Source organism: Dermacentor variabilis, chromosome 5 (assembly GCF_050947875.1).
Source record: "Dermacentor variabilis isolate Ectoservices chromosome 5, ASM5094787v1, whole genome shotgun sequence".
NCBI classification, from domain to species: Eukaryota; Metazoa; Arthropoda; class Arachnida; order Ixodida; family Ixodidae; genus Dermacentor; species Dermacentor variabilis.
Window position 1 is genome coordinate 144,510,731 of NC_134572.1, and position 24,739 is coordinate 144,535,469.

Genomic DNA, 24,739 nt, shown 5'->3' on the forward strand with positions numbered 1-24,739 from the left:
TTCTAAATCTCAGAAGAAAAAACTACTTGCAAGCGTCAGAACGCTCTAAATAATTTACCATAACACTTCTTTCTATGCGCACGTAGCGGTAGTGGTTAGTCATGACGTCACGACGTCACCGGCTCGCCCCAATTCCGCGTACGCGGCGGTTGCCTGTGCGAGGGCGACCAAAAGAAACGCTCGCAGTACTTTTGTTTATTACTTTGCGAGCAATGGTCACCGCACCTATAGCCTTATTGCCACACGAGGTCAGCAAGCTTTTGCCTGTGTAACGACGTCACACCAATGTCGACGACGCAGGTTTGGCATATCGAGACCAACTATTTAGCGTCGAATTAAAGCACCTTATAAGTCTTTCACAACCTTCGTGCTCGATAAGCACGGTCATTTTATGTGCGGCAAACGCGTGGCACAGGGTTTCCAAGGCTTGGAACGCATATTAAGCGTCAAAAGTAATTAAACAATGCTAGATTCGCATCGCCACTCGTCAGAGTGACCCTCCGCCGTCGCCGCGGTCTCCTTCACAGCTTGTGCGTATCGCGACATTCCTGACCTAATAGGCGAGAAGAAAGGGGATTAACCGAGGGGCGCGAAATGCGAAGGTTGTGGGATCGTTCCCCACCTGGGGTGAGTTGTTTTTTCATCCACTTTCGTTTCCATTATTTTATCGTTTCTTTATTTCATTTATTAAGCCCAAGTAATTTCTCCTACGTTTTCCTCGGCGTCAATGTTTGTTGCCTTCTGATGATACGATCTAGTAGGGTCACATTCGGTGCTGCCGACGACGATAGGGGGCACCAGCAGTCAGGGCGACCCTAGCAGTCAGGGCGACCCTAGCGATATTGTTACAACGTAACAATATCGCGAAGAGAAATACGACGGCGAGAGGAACGCCTACGACAAGCAGAAGGCAACTAGATTTCCTGAATGTAATTCGTCACACAGTTGACCACACTGTGCACCTCGTGAAAGGGGCTGCGCGGGTGCAGCGTGCGCGCGCGTCCGAGTAAAACGCGGAGGAAATAAAGAACGACTCTCGTGCATACGCGTCGGACCGGTTTCGTGCACGATCGTGAAGCCCTCGGCCAAGTGTTGCCGGACTGCGCCATTCTGCGCCGCTCGCGAATTCATCACACAGATTCTACAGCTCTTTTCCACAGTACATATACATCCCGCAGTCAAGAGCTCCCGGTACCATACATTGCGTGCGCGCATTATGAGAACAAGCCACTTGGCGCTGCCAACGGCTGAGGAGGACCACAGCGAGAGGGGAAAGGGTCTACGTAGACCTTTCCGTCAGAGCAAGGCAACACCTCCCGGCTGGTGTGCTGCGAAGAGTACGCGGTACCGCTGTCCCTGGTATATATACTTTTCAGCAGATCTGCTCACGTGGGCTCCCAACAGTAGATAGCGTTAAGTTCATATACAGACCGCGTCAGGAGGGGGAGGAGAAAACCCTGCACATGCGCAGTTTCGTGGACAATAAGTGGTCGGCATAACTACGAGGATATGCGGCTTCGAAAAGGCATCGGAAGTGGACACGCGAAGCGTCCTGTCTGTACAGCGTGGGCCCAGTGGTTACGCGGCGTTCTGCTTCTGACCACGAGGTCGTCTGTTTGGTCGCTAGAATTATTTCGCCAGCGAATTTCGCTTTATCGTTTTCAAGGAAACTCGCTCATTTTAAATCGAGCGTTTCGAGGCTCTGTTACTCTCAAGGCAGCTTTTTTCGCAGAAGTTCATGCTTCACCACAGCGGGGTTGGGGGGGGGGGGGAAGAGGAATGCAGCCGATCTCACGAGAACGCTCACTTTCTATACGGTGACGCACGGTGCACATTACAACGAGGCGAGCTCGGCTGCCTCCGTTCGCTATATATATATAGGACGGCATAGACTTGAAAGAGCAATCACGCGGTTGATGGTCTCGCAGCGACGGATATGCATAATGCATGCAACACATACATAATCAACGTAGACAACTTTCCATCTTCCCGGCAGGCACCGAGGTAGAAGCGGGCGAAGCGCATAATGGCGTCACAAGAACAATCGGGCCTCTTGCATGCCAAAGGCAAGTTTGTAAAGGTCGCGGGTCCCCGGGACGTCGTTTGGCTCGGCGCAGGGCACGGTCTCTACACCACTGCAGCCAGCCTAGGTCGACACGGCTCTCGGCAAATTGAATGTGGCGTCCGAAGCAAGCTTGAACGACGCGCTGCAGCACAGCACGAGTACGACACACACACACACACACACACACACACACACACACACACACACACACACACACACACACACACACACACACACACACACACACACACGCGCGCGCGCGCGCGCGCGCGCGCGCGCGTATCATCAGCAGAAGCTGAAACGCGAACAACGGAGCGCAACGCCTGTGACGCGTAATTGCATGGAAGTGCGACGCGTAATCACTCGGTAGCCAGTTTTTAGACATGGAATGGTCTCTAGTGTACGTTTTGAAGTCTGAATTAAGCCACTGCTTCACCTGCAAGTAAACTTCGAAACTGAGTCGGAAGCATAGTTAGGAATTGTTAACATTGGAATTTGTGCTGATAGTATACATACCTGCGTACATACATACATACATACATACATCATTCCGATGCGCACTGTCGCACGCACGCGCGCACACACACACACACACACACACACACACACACACACACACACACACACACACACACACACACACACACACACACACACACACATATATATACATATATATATATACACACACCACAACGAAGTGGGCGCGTGTGATATCATTACCGCAGATGTTTCACGAAGCGCAAGAAGAGAGAGTGAGACAATACAGAGCCACGAACATTACGTTACCGCCAGTACTTTCACGTCAACAGCTCGGCAGAACATAATCGGTCATTGCAATATAGTTCAGCGAGCTCCGATCGAACTCATCGTCGAATGATGTCGCCACCAGCGGTGATGCTCGCGTCTACGTCACCGATATTCTGCGAACAGGTAATACGCATATGTCTGTATGGAACGACGCTCTATCTCAGACGCGGTGAAATATGGCGGCAGCGTTTTCAACCGTTTTAAGGAAAACAGAGCCTGCGCGCGCGATCTCGTAGATAAGTCACGAACAAAGCGGCAAGAACGCTTACCTCAATGAGCAACTATGCGTTACTTATTTCGACATGTGTATACGTAGGCACGGTCCGATTTCTGTCTCCGCCGTGACGAGCAACACCTGACCGTCTCCGCTGCGTTATGGTTCAACACAGCGTCGCCGGATGTCGCCACCGGAGTACATGTCCCGAGTCGCCGGGGGCGCTGTACTGGACACAGGCTCCGTCATGCTTGCGTTTTCAGCCAATCAGAAAATTCCGCCTTGTGAGCCAATCATAGGTGACAGTATGGTGAGCTTGACAATATGGCGGAATCTGATTGTCACCAGGCAGGGCTTAGTTTATTATTTTAATTACTTTATTTTAGTTTAATTCTATATTGCCCTAGCGAAGCCCGTTATACTTAGTGGAAAGGGCATGGGCACATTACTTTCTTTGAAATTAGGTTTTATTTTATTTGTACTTATCCACACAATAATATCCGGCCAGAATAGCACCCCGGCATCTCGATGACACGGTAACGAGCTAGGTGCTGCAGCTTTTCTATTTAAACGACCAAACGAGCTGTCTATAAGGGCTTTGAACAGTTACAGCAACACGCGCGCGCTATAGTTGGACTTCTGGCTTTTATTTTTTTTTATCGGCATACACAAGCATGGGTATAACGATATGGTGCCAAAAAAGAAAAGGCATTCCGTGAACTGCCGAAGACGGAACTTTTTTAGAAGAGTATGTAAAGGTATTGCATGACCCACGTACACAACAAAGCAACTAGTCGGTTGGACAGAAAGGCAGCGTTGGGGCTCTGATCATCACCATCATCATTTTTATTTACGTTCCGCGCAGAACGAATGTCCCTCCTGACCCTGTTATGCGTGGGCTCACTCCCATATATCACATGCCTGCACATATTCTGATATTATCGCACCACGTTATCATTTGCCGTCCGCATGGCTGCGTCTCCCTTATCCAGGCGTCGATTCCGTTACCTTATCAACGGTATTAGACGTATGCAACACGCATAACTTATGCAATACATACAGGAAGGTGCACTATAACATGAAATTGAAAAATCACCGCTCAAGCACTCCGTACAGACGGATAACCAGCGAAGCTGAAATGTGCGGCCCCTGTGTTTATCACTGGGTTAATCCCGACGGTTCATTAAACGACGCCTTGGTAGGCTGCCGGACCCTCGGTACGCAGTTGCTGCTTGGGCTCAACTGCACGAGCCTGTTCTTGTGCCCAGGCTGAAGCGTTGGAGTGGGTAGACGAGCTCGTTCCCGGTTTTGCTCGCGGCATTGCTGATCGAATGCTGCCTGCTCCTAAGGAGTACGTATGAAGCGTAGCCTAGCCATTTCGGAGCCGAAGAGAAACTGATGCGTGCGCGCTCGGCTGCGACGGAGACCAACTACGTCACCACTGGCGCAGCTAATCCAGATAGCACAGGTCGTTTCCACTCTCATCCATAACGTCATATTACCGGGCCCAACTATCACAAAATCTAATGGGGGAATGCTCCCGAATAGACAACAGTGATTTTGACGTCACCGTTTTCATCATGCCAGCCTTCTCAATGGAAATTTCGGGCCAAGTAGCGTGACGTCATGGATCGGAGTAAACAGGCCTTGTGCGATGTAGGCGGTGTTGGCTAATCGCGCGCCTATCTCTCTCTCTCTCTTTTTTTTCTCGCGCATGTGGTTGCGTCGGAGGAGTTTTCGGCGTACAGGCGACCGACCGACGGACGAATCGGCTAGCCCCCCCCCCCCCCCCCATACACAGCTTCGCTGTAAAAAAAAAAAGAAAGAAAGAAGAGAAAGAAATGTCATCTGCCTGAGAATATAACAAAGCGTATAAAGGAAGCCCATACGGGTTCCCCAGAAAGAAAGTTTCGACGATTATAGGGTAATTTGTAATTGCCCGGGTATCCAACCCGGCAACAGCACCTTCCCGCGACGCTTTCCTTTGTGACTGCGTTCTACCTTCAAGTGTACTGGACTAGTGAGATAAAACAGATTCGTGCACAACTTCTGCACACACGCCGTGACAGCGCGTCTGAGAATGAATTATACACCGCTGTCGTATATACGATGGTAAACCGTGGAAAGCCACACATTAATTCTGATTTGCCTTAACTCATAATCGTTGTAATTACGCCGAAATCTCTACATAGATAGATAGATAGATAGATAGATAGATAGATAGATAGATAGATAGATAGATAGATAGATAGATAGATAGATAGATAGATAGATAGATAGATAGATAGATAGAGAACATCAGCCTATTTCATGGTCGACGCTTTAACACGACGATGACACGATGCCCAAGCGGAGCAACCGGTCGGTTCGGCCTTCCCCAACGTCAAGACCTCGACGCGGGTCGTGTTCACTACGGCACCTCAATACCACGTCCTGGCACCGAGGCAGCCTAAACTGCCCACGGTACCGCCCGTATACGCACGCGGCCAAAGTCTCTGGGCGCCCGAATGTGAGCCCATGCAAGCCGGCCTTCGCGGACACGTGAACAATGGGCGCGCGCAGCAAGTCGACACGCGGTAGACAGAACTGCTCGGAGAGGGCTGCCAGTCCTCCGCGGTCGACCTTTCGAGCCGCCAGCTTTGCCCAACGCTCCAGAACGATGAACTCGGGCCAGTGGGGGTTGGCGCACGCAAACGCCGTTGCGAGGAGAAGACGAGGAGGTTGATAAGAGGGCGACAAACGGTATTTTTTTCGCTAGACCGCAGCTCCAGTGGCGAACTTGAGAGAGCGTACTCGGGCGTACGAGGTCGAACAGCGTCGGCGCACACGCGCGTTTCGCGTGAGGCCGATTGCAAAACAACGGCGCCGGACAAAGGCGGGTCGGGAGTCAATCGGGGCGCGGTGGCGCAGAGGTTGACCGGTCGGCCGGCCTGCCTCGCGCTCGCCGCCTGAAGAACTCGCCGGCCGACGCCGCACATCGCAGGGTTCGGCGCGCCCAAGGAAAGCCATAGCGAACGACTGCCGGCACAAAAGATGGGCGCGTGGCAGCTCGCGTCCTGCGCGCGCAGCTGCACTCCGGCCAACACAGGCGAGAGCGTTGCAACGCGCCAACCAACAACGCACACACGCAGGGCGCGCGCGCGGCCGCAACCGGACGTCGTGGGCCGCCTGCATTCCTGACGTGAGGGGGCGAAATGGCAGGCAGCACGCGCTCGCCGTCACCTCCGACCCGGGCGCACGCGACCTTTGAACTCGGCGCGCGGGAGGGGGAGGACGGCACCACGCCGCGGTCGGCCACCGATCAAGCGCCCCCACCGCCTCCCTGAGCGCTGCGGCTCGCGGGCGCGCGCGCGCGCGTTGCCCGCACGTTATCGCGGCGCCGGGCCGCGCTTGCATTCCGAGCGCGCGCGCCTAGTTGCGTGCATCACGCGCCGAGGGCCGACCGCGCTGCGGCGGCACGTCGGGGCGTCGCGAGTGACCGTCGCACACGTAGCATTTTCTTTTTTTTCCTCGTTGTCTCTCTCTCTCCATAGCCGATCGAAATCGTTCTTCGCAAAGGGCGCTTCGAGCGTTGTTGTGGCGGCCTTCGAGCACCTATGACGAACTACTTCGCGGCACGTTTTTCGGGAGTACGCGAGCGTTCACATTCCGGGAAGTCACGTGCACCCACAGGCCGCACAGCCTCTGCGGCCCTTCCTGCGCGCAAGTACGAAATCATAGCGCGCGTTCCCACACGAGAAGGCACGAGGGGGGGGGGGGGGCTGAAAAAATAAAAAGAAAGAAGCTGCGTGTGTGCAAGGGGGATGCCATAATCACCTCGGCTGGCGAACCGTACGACACGGCGGCCGCGGCAGTGCTGCACGCCGCCCGCTCCTTCTTTATCATCTTTGCCGGCCCCCGAGAAGCCGGACGTCGAGCCGCGATAAGCAGCTCGCGTGCTGGAACGCGCTTGTTTGTACACACCGCGCGAACCGACAACGAACCTCCCCACCCGGGTGGGGGGGCAGCGGGGCGGATGTGGCGCCCACGTGTGGCGCCGCCGCGAATCGTGCTCCGTTGCTCACGCAACGAGCCGGCCAACAAAAGGGTCCAAGAACAAACGGTGCCTGCATAACAGAACAGAACCACCCCCCCTCCGCTAACTCTACGGCTCGCGCGTGAGCGCCCGTCTGTACGGCGTCGGCTAATGCACCGCCGAGGGCGACCCCACGGCTTGCACCGCGCGGCGAGAAATGTTCCTCACGCTCCGTGACCGGTGCCTGCGCGCAGGCCCGCCGTGCAGGCGCCGCAACAATGAGACAGACGACGCCGCGGAGCGCATACCGCCATTTCGTGGCCTCCGAAATTGCGCGCTCGAAACCTGCCGGCGCGCGCCATCTCGGAGGCCGCGGCCGTTTCGTCTAGAGCCATGGCGTGTTGTCCACGGCGGCGCCACGAACGCTGTAGTCCAAATAGTAAATGAATACTGGAAAGTCGCAGTTTCGAGACGGGACAAGCTAGTCCGGACACACAGGCGCTGCCGCACTGCTTCGAACGGGGGCCCCGGTTGTCGAATTTCTTAAGGCTTAACTGCACGCCTTTGCGTATACGCGCATGAGCTTCCATGGTATTCCACGGGGCCAATGAGAAAGTAATAAAAAGAAAAGGCGCAACAGAAACGGAATGGGGAATTGGATGAGTTGGCGCACTACATTCACGACGACGAAAAGCGTCGCGAAAACGCCGGACACGGCTGGACACCAGCGCTCGGACGTCCCCGTGTTCTCTCCCCGTGATCCTCGGGTCTTTTCGCCGCTTTTCGTACTTAGGAACCGAAAGTACACACAGAAGTGCTCGAGCGACGTAGAAAAAGAAACGAAAGCAAACTGAACGAGCGAAGACGCGCTTCGTTCGTCCGTGCAGCTTAAGATTGAACGTCGTTGCCGAAAAGTCGCAACCCAGCCGCTCTCGGTGCAACGAAGTATAATAATAGGAGGTGGGCGCATCGAGTCCACCACCCCCATTTCAATGAGGGCCGGCCCCACCATTCGCGGTCGTTTAGATCAACCCCGGACAACCAGCCGACCGACCGAGCAAAACCAGCGTCCGCCCACACACCAGCCCGCGCCCGGTCACGGGGTCAAGCGGCCCGCGAGGAGAAAGGCCCGATCGTATCTGCGGCGCGCTATTACGGCGGCGCCGCAGGTCCGGTATGGCGCGCGGACCTTTCGCTCGCATGCCTCCAAGCCGCCCTCGACGCGGAGTTGATGCTCCGGCTACGCCGCGCAACAAAGGAGTGGGGGTGGAAGGAGGGGGGGGAGGGTCGACCTCATCGCGGACTGCAGTCATTAGGTGCGCGCGCGCATCGCGGCTCGTCCAAGTGGAACAACCACGGCGGAATGTGGCGGCGGAGCTGCTCGGACGCTGCTGCTCCGAGAAGTTAAATCTCAGGGACTGTATTTGTAACAGGGCGACGGATTGTGCTCGTTGGTGTAGGCTAGGAGACAGGAGAGGTGGAGTGAGCTCGCCTTCAATCGTGCTCGCTTACACTCAGAAATTACATATAAGCTATGTGGCGCACGCATACGCGGAAATCATTAACGAAACTCTATGTAGGGGGAGCAAAAACAAATGTGAGGACGCGATCTGAAAGGCTCTACTTATTAGATACCCCACTTTCCTTATTTTTTTTTTCTCGCAGAGCCGCAATGCATCGTTGCGTTCCCAGTCTAATATGTGGTTTGATCTGGTAATAAACCACTCAATTGGTAGATTTGCGCGACCTTGATTTGCGCATGTTCGTGTCAGCTTGTGTTTGCCTTTTTTTCTTGGTCGGTGTTCCTTACGTCCCCGTTACTGCTCGTTTTACATAGCGGAAGAACAGTGAACTTCTTGGGGAGACTTGGCCGCTAGCGATACAAGATGCGCAACAGCTGAAACACCGGACAGCGAGTTCAATACGGCACGGGTGCGCATCGAGTGTTATTCAGCATCGAGCATAAGTCCGCCCGCGTCGTTGGCAAGGGTAAAGTCAACGAGTTCTCTTTCTTTTTCTTTTAAAAATCAAATAGAACTGGATAAGTAGCATTTTGTTTCCTCTTATAATGCAATACAATTATCTTTTTTATTGCGAGTGGTTGAGTACTAGTGACAGAATTGTAATGAGTGCCTTCGTCACTCGCCGATAGTATACTTGAATGCCCCGGGGGAGGCTGTAATCTTATCCTCCATTTACCTCAATTTCACGATTACTAAAGCTCTGTTCGCGATAACGTTGACGCCTTAGACGTTCTCGAGCACTAATCTATCACTTTTTAGCTTGACTTAATATTTGCCTTTAGCGTCCGTTTAAGGAACCCCAGACGGTAAGAACGAATCCGGAGTGCTCACCACCCCTCGCCTTTCCCGCTACAGCCTACCTCATAATCATATCGCGGTCTAATTTTGCACGTAAGACCCCAGAATTTAACTGTTTTAACAATTAAGAGTTGTTTATTTACATACTGCGCATACCGAGCAAGGAGTTGCAGGAAGGTGGAGACTTCGACTGTTCAGCAGTGCGCCAACATATAGGAAGTCCCAGTCGAAACACTGGCCCCCAGCAGCAGCGTCCCAGGCTCGATCAACCTACCGCACGACTGATCAAGCTTCCAGGCAGGCACTCGGAGCAACGGGCACGACGCGGATTTCAGCTCGAACGCATAACTCTGATTCGATCGATGCTCTCTCGCGATACCCACGTCATTCTGCAGGCTCACGGGTATGCACGCTCCGTCTCTATAAGCACGCATGGCTACGGCCCCGGAGTCACGCCTGGATTCAGATGCGGCGCACCGTTTTATACCGTGCGCTGCCTCCCCCCCCCCCCCCTGCTCACGGTATATCCGTTCTCGACCAAAGCGCGGCAAACATCTTCACTGGCCAGATAGCTCGTCCGATACCGGCCAGTTATATCTTCACGCAATGTGCAAGACGGGAACGACGGCGACCCGGGGCCATATGGCGCACTGCGCCGGCCGGCTCGTATCTCGGCAGGGAATCAGCGGCTCGCGGCGGCCGCGCTGTTCTCTCTCGGCACTCGAGGAGGAGGCACACGCTATTTCGCAGCGAGGGTCGATCCCCCACCTCCGCCGCCAAGCACGCTTCTCCAACGCCGAGGCCTCCCTGTTATTACGTGTTTCTCTGCGTTCCTCCGGGGGGGCATTAATAACAGCAACGCGTAACGCACTCGCATATGACCACGCATCATCGCCGCGAGAGAGGCTGGGAGGGGGGCGGCGGCGCGCCCAGCACGCGCCGTCGATGCCTTCGCATCGGACGCACCACTTCTCCCCCCCCCCCTCGAGAGTACATCTGCTGCACCCCTGTTTCGCTACCCCCCACCCCTACACACCTCGCCCAGCACTACACCGCCTCCCCCCCCCCCTCCGCATTCCACGGCAGGCACACGCCAGCAGAGTGCGCTTTCGTGCGCTGGAAAGCGCAGTTGCGAGCTGCGCAGTGGAGGCATTTTTCTTGCGTTCTTCTTGGCACGTGGTATACGACGATCACGCAGACGGAGGAATTTCGAATTTGTTGTTATTATTATTATTTCTTCCTCCGCTGAGTACAGACAAGGACGCTGCGATTATTTAATTCTCTCTCTCTCTCAATGCGAGGTCGGGGGCGGACGGGTCGGGCTTCGGTACTTTATTACGAAACGTCACCTGACTGGTTTTAAACGACGAACTTCCTTCTGCTTATTATTTCTCTTCTGAACATAATTTCTCGTGCTTCTTTCTATTGGGCTGTACCTGTGCAAGACCCTCGGTGCATGATTTTCGTCCTATTCCGGGGCAGTTACCGAAAGGCGAAGCATAATAAAAGGCATGCGTTAGCTGTCCCTCACCGCTCGGTACCAGACACCGTCATGGCTAGAGCATTAAGGGTGTGTGTGTGTGTGTTTGTGTGTGTGTGTGTGTGTGTGTGTGTGTGTGTGTGTGTGTGTGTGTGTGTGTGTGTGTGTGTGTGTGTGTGTGTGTGTGTGTGTGTGTGTGTGTGTGTGTGTGCGCGTGCGAGAGAGAGAGAGAGAGAGAGAGATGGTGGTGGTGGTGGTGAAAAGGGCAGGTAGATTAAGGCACTTCCATAGGATGTGTTTTGAACCGGCGGTGCGCGCTACGGATACAGGAGGGAGGACTCTCTGCCCTGATGGCTGATCAAGGCTTGTCAGTTTCAACAACCAGCAGTGCCAGCACTATTACGTCTGAAGCACCGCTTCGACGATGCGCAGGCCGTGGACTGTACGCAGTATACTCCCAAAAGAGGGGTAAGGAGAGCTCTGTGCTTAAGATGAACATTTGCTTTCCTCCAGGACCGAAGCTTACATGGCTGAGTCATCCAAACGAACAGTCTTTCTAATGTGCTGGGCTAAGGGGGCCCGCCATGTTTGTTTCGGGAGTTCAAAGCGAGTGATGCATTCGCTCCATGACTGGGGTCGGTTTGGGAAGGCAGAGGACATGTCGTGTAGTGTAGGCCCGATGCGTGAGCAAGCCCGTGCACAGCCGACGCACTCCGTAGGATAAACCCCGGCAGTGAACTCTCCGAGCTCCACCGACACCTTTCGGTGCAGAAAAATAAAGTCTCTCTCTCTCTCTCTCTCTCTTGAGCAAGAGGAACAGCAATGACCCGCAAGAAACCGCCCATTCACGCGAATTTCGCCTAGCGCAAGTCTTGTATGCAAGCATGCGCGCACCGAAGAATTAGGTTGGTTCACAGCTTCTTTGACGTCTAGCCTAATGCTTCCGAAACTCTGGAACCCTGCCACCGTGCCTACGACTCATGAGAGAGAGAGAGAAAGAGAGAGAGAGAGAGAACGTGCACATCCCACGCACTGTGGGAATCGATGTAAGCGGAGCTATCTGTGCTGTTTGTGTTCATTGACGATATTAGATTTGGCGTTGATTTCGACGGCACGCGACAGCGATGGCGTGGTGCTGACGGTATACATCGCGTGCACCCCTTGCGTTTGTCTAAGCAGTGGACAGAGCGCGCAGCGAGAACGCGTTTGTGCTCGAGGCGCTGTTGTGCGCCGCTTTCCGTAGCCATGCGAGAACGTATAAGCACTGACATTCCCTCACATGGCGCATCGCATCGTTGCTGACAGAGAGAGAGAGAGATCAGCCATCTTATTGAAGCCTTAGTAGAAATAGCAGGCAAATCCCATGCCCGACGAACCAGCGCCCGCTGGCCACCCTGGCTTCCGTCACGCCGCACGGCAACCCTGTGTTGCAGAGTTGGGACAACGAGGCTGAAGTGTTCATTTACTAGACCACGCGTTGCCGTTGTGACGTTGCAGTGTTCAAATGCGGCTTTGCGTTTGCACGCCCTGCGTCAGTTGTCGACATCGACAAACTTGCACTGTGTTGATTGTTCAGAAACGTGCCATACCATACCTTCAATTATTATTATTATTATTGTTATTATTATTATTACCTTAAGTTTGTCCGCAACTGTCGCCACGTGTATGTATAGCAGCATTTCGTATTCTCTGTCTGCCATACTATCGCGATCTCTTCTCTGGGCTGTTGCGCGTGAGTATACATAGGTAAGCGCTGCAGCTTCTGCAATACATTTGCGGGGGGCTCACGCGTTATTACAGCCTTTCAGAGGGTACTGTGGCGACGCCCCCGAAGTTCATTGGAACGGCATCCCACGCTTCTGCCACGTACAAACACGTTCTCAACCGCCCCCTGACGCGGGGTGCAAGACAGCAGCATTGGAAAAGTCGAAGGAAGAGGCAAAGGAAAGCTTCGCCTCAAAGAAAGCGTCCCGCGGCAAAGCCCCTTCGCGCGCGCCAGGATACGGACGGGGCACGCGCGATGGAAGCTCCGCACCGCGCAAACGAAAGACGACGACCGGCGCAACGTTACGAAACAGGAAGCGAACGGTGTGAATATTACGCGCCAAATGGAGGTAGCGGATATTCTAGTCGATACCAGGACCAAGAAATAGAGTCCGGCAGGCCACGCAATGCGTCGGGCAGATAACCAGTGGTCTGTTAGGGCCGAACGTACTACCCGTACGCTTGCCGGCGCGCGAAAGCTACCGACCGCGCGCCCTGCTTTTGCCGCGACTCGCGAGGAATGGCGTTTCGTACCTACAAGACGCGCGCCGGCGGGCGCGTCTTGTAGCGACTGTTTTTGCCTCGGTAGACGTCATTTGGTATTTTCGTGAGGCAGCCAGAGCACCGATATCTGTCCGGGGAGGACATTTGGACTCGCGCCGCGCTTCGACGCGCGCGATCTGTCCTGCACCATCTGCGCATGCGCGACAGTGACGCGCGTGGTCACGAACTTGCGCGCGCAGGCACACGTACGTGTTGTTTCGCCTCGAGAGTTACCCAATGGGTGCCAAGTGAAAGGAAGTTCAGTCGAGGACGGCAGAGCTAGGACTCGGCGGCGTGGTGAAACCGTGAAGAAACCAGCTAAAGTTGAATGCTAATTTATCAATGAATGGAAAATGAGCGTTCGGTTCCCATCTGCGACAAGTTGTCTTTTCGTGCACTTTCGTTTCCCCAGTGCCTCCTTATTATTTCTACATTTGAATTAAACGTAACACACTTCCCCTACGCTTTTCTCTCGCACCACTGTCTGTTACTTCGAATGGTACACGCCGGTTAGGACACGCGGACAAATTCTACGGCGACCCGCCATTGCGCGCAGTCTGCTGACCCGCGCACCGTAGACGCTCGAGCGCGAAAGTCAAGCCCTTTCTCTAACCTGTGACAAGAGCGAGAGAGAGGAGTCCGTCCCTCTCCTCCTCGAACTCATCGCGGGCGGCACACACACACACACGTGGTGGCGGCGGCTCGGTTGACACCCCCCCCCCCTACCCCCCGCCCTCGAGCAGCGTATAACCATTAACCAGCGGGCCAGAATGGCTTTTTAACGCGCCCCTGGGACACGCGCCAAAATTGATTCTTCTTCTGCTACTGCTGCTGCCTACCCTCCTTTCACTTCCAACTTTTCAGCGCCGGCCCCTCCTCTCGCCTTGTTTTTTTTTTTATCCCTTTTCATTATTTCTTTCATTATTTTCTTCACAGAGTGGATGTGGGGACGCAGTGCGGCCTCTTTTGCTTTGCGGTCTATATACCCATTTGCCGGGCTCACTCACTATCTCCTGTTCGACTCCGGTTGAATGTCGTGTTTGGGCCATTACTGAATAGTAGAATAGTAGAACAGCAGAATAAAATTCAGTAATGGCCCAAACACGACATTCAGCCGGGGTCGAACGAGAGATGGCGCCAATGTTTGGGCAAGGGGGACTCGTCGCGGTCACTTGTCTCCCGACGAAGACAACTTTCCTTCGCCGAAGCTTTGGCTCCGTCTCATGTTCGATCGCTGTCTATTACCTCGTGATGCAACTTCCGAGTCAAATTTTTTCACGTTGTACTACAGCCACGAACAGTCTTTGGGATCAGCAGTTGTGTGTGCGGAGGTGCAAGGGAGTAGTGGGCGGGTTTCGGATTCTCTCCACCTGAGGTTCTTTCAAGCGTACCCAAAACGCCGTGCGCCAGCGCTTCTTTTTCGTCTTCTTCACGTCCGCCCGCAATGGAAGGCGACCTGGCCGATCGAACCCGCGACCTCGTGCGCAGCGACAGAAAGCCGGCCGTGGCTGGCATGCCGTCGTGGTATAGTCTTGCCACTCGTGAGTTCGTAACAGAGGTGATCATACTCGACTCAGTTCTTCCTACGGTAGGCTCGCACTAAGTGGCCGTGCGAGCAAGCTGTGGTGTGACTCGGTGGCTACACGCGGTGCTCCGCTGCCGAGAGCCAGGTCGGCGGGTTCGATCCATGGCGCAAGCACGCAGTGGCAAGCCCACAACGAGTGCCGCCTCTGATATGGCAGTGTCTCTCGAGGGATGTTAAATCCCGCGATCCAACTAGCGACGGTGGCGCCAGTACACGGAAGATGGCTTCATAGCTCATGCGCCCAATCTATAGAGAGCTCATCGGAGCTGCAGCAACGTTTAGCTCCTGCAGGAGCGCCTCTCACCGGCTGCTGTGAGAATTATACAGCGCGCGGGGCGGGACGGCCCGAGCTCTGGTACACGCGCGCGATCGGAAAGCCCAGCTTGTCGGAGCTGCTGGCTTGGCTTCGCCGGATTTAACCTTTGCTGTTTTGTCGTGTCGGTGTCTTTCTTGGGGGGACACGGCCGAGCCCGGGAACATGCGTCATCACAACTGGCGTGCAAATGACGTGGAAAAAGACACGAAAATATGTCGAAGAAACTACCGGACAGCCAAGAGCGTCGACACATTTGCCTGTGCGCACCGTGGTTCCTGCACGTGAGAGCCCAGCTTTGCTAGTATGCGCACACTGGGGAAGGGCAGATGCCTTGGAATGTTCAGCAAGGAGGAGTGGGACTCGCTTCTGCGTAGCCTCGCCCTATATAGACAAGCAAATCCTGGCTGTCCGGCGTGCCCGCGACTGGAACAGTGTGCTAGACCTGCCGGTCCCGACGTAGGAGCTAGCCGGGTGGGAGACGAGTTCGCTTCCTCGCCGGACCCCCAATAAATTTATTATTTCACTCACTTGGCATGTGAGTTAATGGAGGCATATTACACCAGAAAGAAACGATACATTTTTTTCTCGGCGATCACCCGCCTGTGAACCTGCGCAGCAATGAACATTAATTATTCGCGTGTACGACAGAATAAAGTATATATTCTGTCAATTCCATCTTCATCAACGCTTTCATTGCGATAGCAATTATATGGACGCTCCACGCGCATTTCTGTTGTCGGCGTCGCCGTGAGGTTCCGTATTCTTTTCGATTCGGTCGTTTTTTCGGTTTCGCGTGTTTCCCGCCACAGGAGGTAGGGACCAACTAGCCCAAGTAAAGTTCTGGGGTTTTACGTGCCGAAATCACGATCCGATTGTGAGGCGCGCCGTAGTGGAGGGACTCGGGAATAATTTTGACCCCCTGGGGCTCTTTAACGTGCGACCAATGCACGATACACGGGCGTTTTAGAGTTTCGCCCCATCCGGCCGCTGTGGCCCGGATTCGATCCCGCGGTGCGCCTCGTGCTTAACAAAGTAACTCCAAAGCCACTGAGAAACTACGGCGGGTGCCAACTAGCCCAGCAACAAGTGGGGACAGTAATGTTAACCTTCAAGTAGCAACCACTTTCTGCAAAACAAACGAGCGATAGTAGAAAAGAAGCGACTGATACGAGGCGATCGAGCAGAGAGCGGCTGCGTGGCAGGCCCTGAGGCCGAGCCTAAAAGTATGCACGTACACGACACATGTCACCCACGGGCGTTAATCGAGCGCTGACTCGCAGCCCGCGGTCTTCGCTGTGCATGAATATCGGCGACGCCCCCCCCCCCCCCCCCCACTTCAACCACCACTTCCACACAAGCGGCACCGGCTCCATTTCGGCGCACCGGAAAGTCGCGACAGCAACCACGCCCACACAGTAAACATGCAACTTTCACGGGAGCGCTGCATACGTCGTGAGAAATGTGGATACTGTCGAAAGACGCGTCTCGGAAATATTTTTTCGTGCGCACAGGGTAGAGGATCGAGACGGCTAGTTGTCCGGTTTTGTAAAGTGCATAGCGATCGTATACAGTCGCTGTCCTACTTAACCCGATCACGCGTCAAGCACCTCTTTACTTCGTCTGCGGAGGTATGTGTTGGATATCTCTGGTTGCGGCGCGTGACACAAAGGACGTGGCCGGAACGCCACAAAAGACACCGCGACGACGCGCGACTTGGAGAGTTTTCGCAAATACGAGACGTGGTAAGCCAGCGGCATCAAAGAAAGCACCACGAAGCGGCGCCATTGGATCAAGCGCACAGAGACCTCGCGAACCGGCGCAATGCTGGACGCCAGTCAGCCCCGACTTCCGAGAGAGAAAGATATAATAAAAAGAGAACAGGTGTTTCACGGTGAAACAAGGCACTGCACTTTATAAAGGCAATCGATGAAGCGTAACGCGCGCGCAGACTGTCAGTGCTTTGACAAAAACGAAGCCCTCGCACTTGTCATTCCCGGAGAATCGCGGGGCGCCCTTGTACCGCAATGTAACGCCAAATATACGCCCTTCTCGCGAGCACCCTGGTTAAGGTCCCATGGCGCGCACACCGTCGGACGCTGGTGTTTCGGAGCTTTCGTCCACATAAGACGCACACGGACGGCACGCTGAGATAAAGAATTAATTCGTGAGAGAGAGTGAGGGGTTCCCAACGTCCCATCATCTTCTCATCAGGGTCCTCGACCTTTCAGGGCTGCTGGTGGGTGCACACTTACCACAGGGAAGATGCTGTTGCCACGGCTGGTAGAACAGTCCCTGTTCCACGGCTGTTGCTGGTGGGGCAGCGGCGGATACACGGAAAGGTGGAGCGCCCGCGCTCTGGAAGCGTTACATCCCCGATCTCGAACCACGCGTAACCCGTATCCGCAGCGGCGGCGAGGAAGACACAGCGCGCAACACCATACAGGAGCACTCCGGTGGACGACGGCAACTCAGCGGCACGTCAGGATGGGAGAGGACGAGAGGCCGCGATCGCCGGAACGCACGCACACGCGTCCGCACACGTTCGCTGCTGCGTCCGCGACTACAAGGACGGCGTGGCTACCACTACGCGCGCGCGCACACAACGCCGAGGTACTCTCACTCGGTCCGGCAGGCTGGTCGTGGGAGAGAGAGAGAGAAAGAGAGAGAAGGGGGACGGAGGGTAAGAAGTGGAGGGGGGGAGTCGTTGGATGCCCTCCTTTGGCAGCCGCCACAGTCGCCGTCGCCAAGGGGCGCCCCCGTCGGCTTCTATGACAAATACACATGGCCTCCGAAATTGCCGCAACGGAGTCCCCCTTTCCCTCGAAGGTTCAACGATCTCGGAGGCGATTAGGTATGTGCAGAGAGCGCGCATGGCCGGCCGCTGGCCTACAGACCTTTCTCCAAGGACGCCTCGGTAAAAGCGCGCCGCTTGTCTTGTTTACGAGCGAGCGCGCTGACGAGCTGAAGTGAACGGGGGCTGCGTTCCTGCTTAAATAAAAATAAAAAAGAAGAAAAAATCGGCCGTTCTTGAATAGGAATAAGTCTTCGGCACGTAGTTTATCGGCAGGAATTTTCGAAAGCCGCTGAGTCGGCTTTCCGGCAATGCATGGTTGCTTGAATTAAGGCGGTCGACACATCGATAACACGGCGATCAACGCGTCCGGTGCCTTATTCCACGGAAGTGCGCGAAGGGAAGAGCGATGGCTCGACGGTAACTCGAACAAGTTGGCGCGACACCGAGCACCGCTAAAGATTGTTGTTCAAGCCCTTACGCTTAAGTTTCCCGTCACTCACGTTGCCGTGGAACAGCCGCGAACTTCCTATTTAATGCGTCCTCATCAGGCGATGAGATTTATAAACCAAAACTAAAACAAGAAGGTGCACCACGACGCATCAATAAGCAAGTAGGTTACCAGGCGTATAAATAATAATAATAATAATAATAATAATAATAATAATAATAATAATAATAATAATAATAATAATAATAATAATAAAGCCGCAATACCGATACAGAGGGATTCAAAGCGATCTTCCAAACTGTAAAGCGAACTTTCCGGCAGCGCACTCTGCCAACCTAATGGCGACCCGTTAGAAAAACGCCAAGCCGGCTTTCCTGCAATTATAAAAAAAAAAAAAAAAACATCGAGGTCAGTACATCGGAAATACGGTCATTGCTGTGCAATTCGCAGGACTTTTATTGTTTATCTGCATTATATGTTATACGAACAAGCACACAAAAGCAGGCAAAAGGCTCTAGTCATAAATAAGCAGCACTTTAACGATGCGTCAACTGCCACATTTTGGGAAATGTGCACCGCCGGAAAGTCAGTTTGGGACTTTACTGCAATATCCACGAATTCGTGCGAATCCGAGGGGTTTCGTAAATCAGAAGATGTCGACGTGGCTGCGCGGGGACGTCCCTGAAGTGGAACTACGACGTACAGCCACCGTCATACTTAACGCGAACTCGACTAACAGCCTTTTCTTGCTTCTCCCGCGGAAGATACCGGCGATTTCTCGCTGCGGTACGTACCTTGAATGTGCTATATCTTAGAAGGACTTCCTTCGAAAGCATCCGACGTTTGCTCCGCAAAGCAAGTGTAAAATAACTTTAATCTGCTAGAAATGCATCCTCGCTGTACGCGTTAAGTACGGCGGCAGCTGGGCCTGCGCGCGTAGCTTTGCGCTGCGTCTCCATATCAGCGGTGGACAACTGCGTGGTTTTCAGTCTAGCACACACGCCACGTGGGGAAACTAGCTTTACAATTCAGAACAAAAAAAAAAAAGGAAAACCTCGGATTGGGGAGCAGAAAGCGATCACGTAAAGTCCTCAAAAAAAAAGGGGGGGGGGGGCTATGCGCTCGGTGCCAGCTTTATTTTTCAAGCACCCGACTCGTGCTTTAGGGCAGCGTAACTCCGTTAATAATGGATGGCCGGGCGAAGCCTCGCGACGAGCAGACGATTTGTCATACTCGACGAAGGGACGATATGAACGGGGATGGGACAACGGAAACGGATCGACGACAGATACCGGGGCAGTCGCGTCGTAGCAGCTCCTCTTTAGAAAAAAAAAAAAAAGAGACAGGTCGAATAGTCATGCCGGCGCTTCACTCCCCCCCTTGGCACTTAGCTCGCTATACCGTAGACCCACATTTTGCGGCGGACGCCAAAAAAAGCACGGCCCTACCAGGATAGCGCGGCGGCGGTGTACCGGACCGTACACCCATACGCGTCTTGTCCACCATACACTCGAGCCGCGCTTCTATACGCAGGCGTTTCGATACGCTTCGCCGTCGTTTCCCGAAGCTTGCCGAAGATGCGGCCCGCGAAATCAAGCAGTAGGCTCACGTAGCGGTCGACACGATTGCCGCGCGCGTTACAAGGACCGGCGTTTCGATTGAGAACCGCCGCCCGAAAAAAAAGAAAAAAAAAAGGAAATGTGCCACTGTAGGATAGGGGGACACGGATTCTTCCGCAAGTGTGCGGGGCGAAAAGGCGCCGCCACGGTGGTGCGACGTAAAGATAAAAGGGTGGGCGATCCTCCCGCCGCGCTATCTTCTCGCACCGCGGGATCGACGCGCGAAAACGAAACCGACCGACGACGGAGCGAGGGCGGGAAAACACCCGGCCTGCGGGGACTGGAATGCGCCTGGCCGGCCGTCGTCGAGAGGGCTTTCGTGAGCAGTTGTGAGCGGTCGGGGGGGGGGAGGGGGGAAGGGAAGGAGAGGAGGACCGGAGCGGCCCGGGGAAACGACGCGTCGGCATCGCGAGAGGGGGAGCGGAGCGCGCGCGCGCGCGACCCACTACTATCGGCATTCCACAAAGCGGCGACCGCGCCAGGGTTGCCCGAGACGCTGACCGCTGCGCAGCGCTGGACAGGGCTGGCAGCAGGAAGGTTTGCAGCACGACGGCCATTGCACGCGTCGCAAAACACCGCTGTCCACCTTCGACGACAACGCGTGTAATTGATGCGCCGTCCAATTGCTAAGCTCGCTCATTTTGCATCACGTGATGGCGCGGAGCCAACTTGTAGGCTGAATGTTTCGAAGCGCGGATGCGCAAAAGCGAACGCGAAATTCGATATTTTTTTTTTTAGGGGGGGGGGGGGGGGGCGAGATGGTGTGTACGGAATTAATTGAGAATGTTCAAATTCGTGCGCGGCGTCGTCTCGGGCTGTTGCGCGAACGGTTCCTGGGTTTCGTGCGCAGTGACACGTCAGACAACGTGACCATGCGTGAAACGCTGAACGCTTCCGTACAATCATTTTCGTCCGTAGGAATCGACTGTACAGGGTACCGTGCACTTAGCGGTTACAGACAGATAAACGGCGGCGTTAACAGCACAAGACGGTGGCACTCGAGCGCCTCTGTAAAATGCATGACACGCGCGACGGACACGTGCGCCGTGAACATGCTATACGCGCACTGCGACGTCCCGTGGCAACGCATCCCAACGAGTGATCCCGATCACCACGCGACCCGCCGTGGTTGCTCAGTGGCTATGGTGTTGGGCTGCTGAGCACGAGGTCGCGGGATCGAATCCCGGCCACGGCGGCCGCATTTCGATGGGGGCGAAATGCGAAAACACCCGTGTGCTTAGATTTAGGTGCACGTTAAAGAACCCCAGGTGGTCAAAATTTCCGGAGTCCTCCACTACGGCGTGCCTCATAATCAGAAAGTGGTTTTGGCAAGTAAAACCCCAAATATTATATTATCACCACGCGCTCGAGTGAAACGCGTGCGCGTGGGAGGTGGCACTCCAAGCGTGCTCGCGTGCGAATGCGTGGGAGTAAGGATATTCCGGGGCAAGCACCGGCCTTTATGGCGGTGTTGGTGTCCTTCTACGACTGGGTCCAGCCACGGGCTAAAAACCCAAAGATACACTTAGCAACACACTGGGGCTTCCCATGATACGTAAGCTCGATCGATTCCGTGATGAGCCCTGCCTATAAGCGCGCTTAATTAGCCCGATATGTCAGTCCGCGCCTTACCCATTTCTCTAAACATGCGTCGAGCCGTCGTTTAACATTTTTTTTTTAATGTGATTCGCAAACGGCGACGGAACGCGATCACTGCGCCATCGGGCGTGACGTCGATTAGCACGGTGCGTGCGTTAACTCTCAGCGCACGCGCTGACCGTACTACTGATTCACACAATGCGTGTCTGGTTTCGAACCTATATAGAGGACCGCATTGACAGTCGTTTCGCAAATAACTCTTTGCCGCATTAGACTGCACCTTCTTTCGCTGTGATTTCGTATATTGGTCGACGCCCTGTTCTATTAGTATTATTATTAGAGGCAGGTTAGCACAATGTAAAAAGTCAGTACGCAAGACGGTGTGCGTGCGTGCGTGCGTGCGTGCGTGTGTGTGTGTGTGTGTGTGTGTGTGTGTGTGTGTGTGTGTGTGTGTGTGTGTGTGTGTGTGTGTGTGTGTGTGTGTGTGTGTGTGTGTGTGTGTGTGTGTGTGTGTGTGTGTGTGTGTGTGTGTGTGTGTGCGTGCGTGCAAGCATTGTAGCCGCGGCAATGCCAGATCGATGCCAACTGGAGTCGCTGCTCAAGGCAGGTCCGCACGCAGTGTGCGAGCATCGAGGGCACGCTTTCAATCCGCGCGGCCTACCGCACGTGCGCGGACGCGCGAGAAACTGCACTTGTTGCGCACAGGTGCACAAAATAACTTTGGTTTAGACTGAGTCGGCACGAGCAGCGCGCACCGAAATTTGTCCGTCTGCGTGCGACACGTGCATATGTTTAAGCACGTCCGCACTCGTGCGGTAGACCGTGCTGAGTGAGTGCGAGTCGGCCCTAAGGGGCACTGGCCCAGGGACTTGTGTCGCCCACTGCTTCGGGGACAACAAATACGAAAACCGCTGCCGCCGGAGAGCGACGGCAGCGCCGAGGGAGCAAGTAACGGAAACCAGGAGACGTGCCCCAGACGACCAAGGCATGCCTGTAACTGCCGCGGGAACAAAAGGAAGCTAAACAGATACGACGGGGGAAGAAAACGAAAAGGAAACAAGCAAGGAACGCGGGAAAAGGCCTGGGACGAAGGAGGAGGAGGAGAAAAGAAAAACCATCGACGGACACGGCGCGCAAGTGCAAAAGAAAATGCGAAGGGACGCGGAAGCCCCCCCGAATAACTTTGCGAATGAGAAGAAAGGGAGACGAGCCGATGCCAGGTGGTGGGCCGCCGCCAAGCAGAGCGAAGGTTGCGAGGAGTCAACTTCCCTCCCCGTCCACCTCCTCGTCTTCGCTCTGACGGCTGTCACACAATGAGAAAAAGAGAACCGCCGAAAAGAGGAGAAGCGCGACGGCCGCAGTTCACGGTCCCCACGCGCGGCCAGAAAGGAGGAGGGGAATAGACGCGAGGAATGCGAGAGGCGACACCCGGGCGCTAATTCTAGGTTAGGCCCGGCTACCGCGAGAAGCGGCTGGCGGCGGCCAAATGGCCGGGTAGCCCTGACAGGGTGATGGGCTCTCTGTCTCGTCGTGGGATACTGTCGCGTGACGGGACGATGTTTGCGTTTGGCAACGTTGAGAAAAAGGCCGCTCCGCGTGTGTGTGTGTGCGTGCGTGCGCGCGCGCGCACAGGCGCGCGAGCGCCTGTAATCAAGCACGACCGCTGTTGCTGGCCGCGGAGCCGCAACAACTGGACTCTCCCGATGCTTCACCAGGCCCCGAAATCACAGTGCGCGACAACCAGGCGATCCGCAATATCGAAGATCGCTCGCTCGCGCGCGCGCGCGCGCGCCAGCGAGCGAGGGGCCGCATTCCGCGCGGCTGACGTCTCGCCCCCTCCCTCCCGACGGCGGCAGATGGCCCGGCTGTCAGAGGCGCTCATCAAGAGAGACCTCTCGGCGCTCGGGGCTAGCGAGCCCTGCCGACGAGGCGGCGTCCCGCCACCGTTTACGCCCGATTTACGCTCAAACCGCCCATGGCCGCACGCCGCACCGCAAGCCAGCGGTCCGCCAATAATGGCCGACGTGACGTCATGAGAGGCGGTCGTGAACTTTTGCCTCCGTGCGGTGTCCGCACAAACATGGCGCTGGTTCGAAGCGAAGCGGGGCGCAAGGCCTAGACCCCTAGGCAGCAGCGGCAGTTTGTTTTTTGTGTGGTTTATTGTGATGATTGCAAGAGCTATTCAGCACCTGCAAAGCTATTTGTCTAACGCAACAAGCAGCTGTACTCTTTCTGACAGTCTTCAGTACGTGCGATCGCCAAAGGAAACAGACGGATGTGTGTTGTGTTTACGCGAGGATCGGAAGGAATGAAGCCGCCGATTTCGTGTGTTTTAGGCCGTTTTTTTGCATGTGCATTACAAACGTGAAGGCCATCGCACAAACCTGCATTCTAAGCATGACACTAGTTCGGTACGCGCCAAAAAGAAAAGATTTGCGATCGCCCACATCAGCATATAGTGTTCGTGGGTGTTGTGTGTGCGCGCTTCATCGATACGAAGATTGCACGTTTGTGCAGTGCTGGTTTGTGTTTCAGAAGTGATGACACGATGTGTAGCGATGAGCTTCATTGTCGTTTCATTGCAGGCAATCGTGATGTGCTGTTTGTGTCTTGCTTCGTGTGAGCTGTTTTGCCGGCTGCGATGCGCACCGGTGACCGCGAACACGTACAGAATGTTCGAGCGCTAGCGTTCTTACTTTTACGAAGCGTAAGTGTACTGTGATATGTACGTGCAATGTGTCGCAGTGGTGCTAGGCGTATAAGTGTTCGTTTCATGCAATATGCACATATTCTGAAGTGAACAGTGCATAAGCGTTGCGGGCGAGTTTTGGTTCCGGCCCTTTCTGCCTCGTTCACGTATCTTGTGTGTTTTTCAGAAGTTATTTCTGTGCTATGAAGGTATTTATAGTCGCTGAGGGCAATATAAGGAACAGCTTTAAAGTTACATGAGTACATGCGCGCTGTCGTGAAATGTGGACGCACGGATGCACTGTTCTCATGAACGCAAATTTCGGGCACTCTTCATTTTTGTCATGGGGACATTGGTGTAAACAGCAGAAATCCTGAGGCGTATTTCTAGATTAAGCAAAGTATACATTCTTATACTGAGAGATGTGAGCGCCTTGCATGTGCAAGAAATTCAGCTGCTTGTTTCTTGTTAGTGTCT

General features: G+C 54.6%; 1 protein-coding gene across 2 annotated transcripts in view; it reads right to left on the reverse strand.

The window, feature by feature from the left end:
* The window catches only part of LOC142583201 (uncharacterized), a 162,243-nt gene that overhangs the window by 59,055 nt on the left and 78,449 nt on the right, over positions 1-24,739 (reverse strand). Inside the window, exon 1 of one of the 2 annotated variants that reach the window (XM_075693557.1) lies at positions 17,366-17,468. The exons of the other annotated variant lie outside the window; for it this stretch is intronic. The gene's annotated coding sequence lies outside the window, so the exon portion shown is untranslated. Of the gene's footprint in view, positions 1-17,365; positions 17,469-24,739 lie in introns of those variants that run through there. 2 annotated transcript variants of the gene reach the window in all.